Below are 4,352 nucleotides of genomic sequence, written 5' to 3'. Positions count from 1 at the left end.
ACTTGTGAGAATAATGTTCGTATTAAAGCAGTTATAGTTTTTAATGTCTAAAATATACAATAAAGTTTAAATGCGGGATTTCCTGTTCGTAAGTTTTGGTTCATAAACCATTATGTAATAAATTTGAATACGATTTTCACAGCCTGCTGGTTTGCTCTATTACCTTGAAAGCCCTGACGAGGTAGGAAATCTTTGAGAATTTTTTGCGAGGGCCATTATTTACATAAACCCATTGCAGTGGTTCTGACTAACCAACATGATAGTGACTAAGTGGTATCAACTGCTTTGGTAAACTAAACTCCATCATTCATCCTTATACTGTGCCAACTGCCCCACTGACGAAATAATTACATAGTAATTCATTCAGAAGTGTAAAACCTTTTTGTAAAGAAGCAATTTTGTTGGAAAGTTTTTATCTTTCCTTCAGCTACCGGAGACTAAAGAAGATCATTTATCAATTCGTGACAATGTAAAGCTTGCAGAGTACGTTTTAAAGCAACAATCGTGTTCCAAAATTTCATGATGCATGCTTGTATGTACGTATAAGCATGTTATTTCACGCGCTATACTTGTCTGTTACAGCTCAGGAAAAGCGAGAGGAACGTCAAGGAATCAACTTGAAGGATATCTCTCGCATTGGAGGACAAAAATAGGATTCAAAGCCAGGAAAGATGTGAGAATTTAAATCCAGTTGTCTTATTACAAGTAAGTGTTCATATTAAGAAAATGGGAAATGTTCTAGTCGTTTGAAAGATGAAAAACAATGGTATTTAAACGGATCTTTTTTACAGATTCAGTCAAGATCTGACAGCGTACAACCTGATTTGGAATTACAAGGTGAGTCTCGAAGTTAAAGTTAGTTTCCATTGAAAATATAGGAAATGAAAAGGTAATGGAGAATTTCCTGTCGCTATGAGTATAACAAGACAATTCAATAGTCCTGACCTCTTTCTCTAAACTGTTGTCGTAAAAGAGTATGAAAAAATTTCTTTTTTTTCAATGTGACAGACGCGAGAGGAACTTCTGGGGCTCTCGAATCTGAGATGCGCAAATTTGCAATGGAAAAAGACCTGAGTGGAAACTACGTTGTTTTTTGGAATCACCTTTAGTTTGAAGTCCTGCATGAATGTTTAGCTGATCAACTGAAAATAGGTTAGTGATAAGCCTTATACTGCTCTAGCTTTTTAACAGTTCTTCTTAAAGCGCCCCCCCTATCCCTCGATCGCAATCAAACTCAGTAACGTATCTCTCCTATCAGGCGACTATTATTTGAGAGTCTTGTTGGAACAAAATGACGGGGAGACGCCGATAACAAATGTGTGAGTCCACGACATTTATCTATCAGGATTTGCAAATATTCAAACTACTGTCTTTTCACAACAGTCGATATTTAAGAGGTTTTAAAGCGTCTTAATTTTGAGAAGTATTATACACACTTCAATTCAAGCCAGGAACATTGATGGAAAAATGAGTCAACTATAGATCCTCCGGCAGGAATCGCTTTTGCGATGCCGGTGCAATGCTCTTGTCACTGAGAACGTATAGTTGACTAATTTTTCCATCAACTGTTCCTGGCTTGAATTTGAAGTGTGTATAATACCACACGAAATTAAGACCCTTTAAAACCTCTAGAATATTCCTGCACCGTGTGAAGTGCCTAAAATCATCTGTTGATATTTATTTAGAACTTCACTTTAGGAAGCTGATGAAGAAACCGCGGCAAAAATACAAGATTTGGCGCTTGCCAAGGGCGCTCTACCAAAACGCTTACGCATGGCCATGATTACGCAAAGCACTGATAGACGTTCGCTACTGAACAGGTGCGAATTAGTGTGATAAATTAACAAATTGTTGCAGATGTATAGCCTCGATTCCATCCGGAGGACCTGAGTTGTATTTTAGCAACATTCTTAGATTCATCCTAAAACTTGTCATTTTATAATCCTCTATATACTAGCCATCTGCAAATAGTTCAATTGAGACTAACAAGCATACTCCATAAGTAATTTATAATCTTTATTGTTGGCATATAGGCAATTGAGTGGACATCTAGTGGCTCTCTGGACAACTGGTCATCCAAGAGCAATGGCATTACTTGTGAGAATAATGTTCGTATTAAAGCAGTTATAGTTTTTAATGTCTAAAATATACAATAAAGTTTAAATGCGGGATTTCCTGTTCGTAAGTTTTGGTTCATAAACCATTATGTAATAAATTTGAATACGATTTTCACAGCCTGCTGGTTTGCTCTATTACCTTGAAAGCCCTGACGAGGTAGGAAATCTTTGAGAATTTTTTGCGAGGGCCATTATTTACATAAACCCATTCCAGTGGTTCTGACTAACCAATCATAATAGTGACTAAGTGGTATCAACTGCTTTGGTAACTAAACTCCATCATTCATCCTTATACTGTGCCAACTGCCCCACTGACGAAATAATTACATAGTAATTCATTCAGAAGTGTAAAACCTTTTTGTAAAGAAGCAATTTTGTTGGAAAGTTTTTATCTTTCCTTCAGCCACCGGAGACTAAAGAAGATCATTTATCAATTCGTGACAATGTAAAGCTTGCAGAGTACGTTTTAAAGGAACAATCGTGTTCCAAAATTTCATGATGCATGCTTGTATGTACGTATAAGCCTGTTATTTCACGCGCTATACTTGTCTGTTACAGCTCAGGAAAAGCGAGTGGAACGTCAAGGAATCAACTTGAAGGATATCTCTCGCATTGGAGGACAAAAATAGGATTCAAAGCCAGGAAAGATGTGAGAATTTAAATCCAGTTGTTTTATTACAAGTAAGTGTTCATATTAAGAAAATGGGAAATGTTCTAGTCGTTTGAAAGATGAAAAGCAATGGTATTTAAACGGATCTTTTTTACAGATTCAGTCAAGATCTGACAGCGTACAACCTGATTTGGAATTACAAGGTGAGTCTCGAAGTTAAAGTTAGTTTCCATTGAAAATATAGGAAATGAAAAGGTAATGGAGAATTTCCTGTCGCTATGAGTATAACAAGACAATTCAATAGTCCTGACCTCTTTCTCTAAACTGTTGTCGTAAAAGAGTATGAAAAAATTTCTTTTGTTTTCAATGTGACAGACGCGAGAGGAACTTCTGGGGCTCTCGAATCTGAGATGCGCAAATTTGCAATGGAAAAAGACCTGAGTGGAAACTACGTTGTTTTTTGGAATCACCTTTAGTTTGAAGTCCTACATGAATGTTTAGCTGATCAACTGAAAATAGGTTAGTGATAAGCCTTATACTGCTCTAGCTTTTTAACAGTTCTTCTTAAAGCGCCCCCCCTATCCCTCGATCGCAATCAAACTCAGTAACGTATCTCTCCTATCAGGCGACTATTATTTGAGAGTCTTGTTGGAACAAAACGACGGGGAGACGCCGATAACAAATGTGTGAGTCCACGACATTTATCTATCAGGATTTGCAAATATTCAAACTACTGTCTTGCTTCCCGCGTCATAAAAACGATTCCAGATACCTAATATATAATATACCTCAGCGTCTTATTCTCTATATTGCTGCACAGTTCACACAATGTTATTAGTCCTGCAGTATGTAGTAGAGAAGTATAGAATCATGGATGAAACAATTCATGATTCGATCGAATTTTCTATTTTGTTTTCAGGCTCGAGTTGTTTAACGATCTGTACTACAGACTGCGATTGACAACTAAACCAACTATGAAAGCAATGTGCTTTCCGGTGAGGATGTCGTTTAGCGCGAGTCTAGCCATGTGTAGTCTTCGAAGAATGAATGAAACAAGTTGGAATATTTTATTCACACGCGAAGACTAAAGTTTATGGAAAATGTCAGGAAGAGATTGGCGCTTTTAATGACACCAAGCTAAGGATCATCTGTTATTGATCCAGTTTTACTACAGGAGCCTGAACTTAACTAACTTTATTCATACTGTTTCGTATTTTTAGCCCTTACATGAAAATGGCATCACCAACAGGGATTCGAAGGTAAGCGCGTGCTTATTTATTTATAACTACTCTCTTTATATCCTAAACTTTAACGACCATAATTTAACTTTTTCATCTCTAGCAACAAAATGTTTTACTGTGTTCCTCGGATGACGAAACGCTTATAAAGGTTTGTGTCGGTTGTGTATTGAACTTAATCTCAATTCAGAGTTTTGTCCGTGATTTCGTTTTACGAAAGCAGAGCGCATTCTGCGAACGTTTTCACATGGAAATGATGTGATGCATATAACGTGAGAGGGTAATCTGTAGGAGCCTTGCTTATTAATCCAGCTAACCCTGACTAATCCATTTATTTTGTAATGAGCGAATTTTTGCCCGTCGGAACTATAGGATATAGAGTAGCTC

At 37.0% G+C, this 4,352-nt stretch overlaps 1 long non-coding RNA gene across 1 annotated transcript; it reads left to right on the top strand.

Moving 5' to 3' along the window:
• The first annotated feature begins 1,295 nt into the window (after nucleotides 1-1,295).
• Nucleotides 1,296-4,118, top strand: LOC114544187. The gene is made up of 3 exons (XR_003690315.1): nucleotides 1,296-1,319; nucleotides 3,647-3,986; nucleotides 4,069-4,118. It is a non-coding gene; the product is annotated as an uncharacterized LOC114544187 (long non-coding RNA).
• Nucleotides 4,119-4,352: the final 234 nt, after the last annotated feature.

Source organism: Dendronephthya gigantea, unplaced genomic scaffold (genome assembly GCF_004324835.1).
Source record: "Dendronephthya gigantea isolate DGI-Jeju-01 unplaced genomic scaffold, DenGig_1.0 000679F, whole genome shotgun sequence".
NCBI classification, from domain to species: Eukaryota; Metazoa; Cnidaria; class Anthozoa; order Malacalcyonacea; family Nephtheidae; genus Dendronephthya; species Dendronephthya gigantea.
Note: the sequence above shows the minus strand (reverse complement) of the source record. Positions and strands in the feature narration are given on the sequence as shown.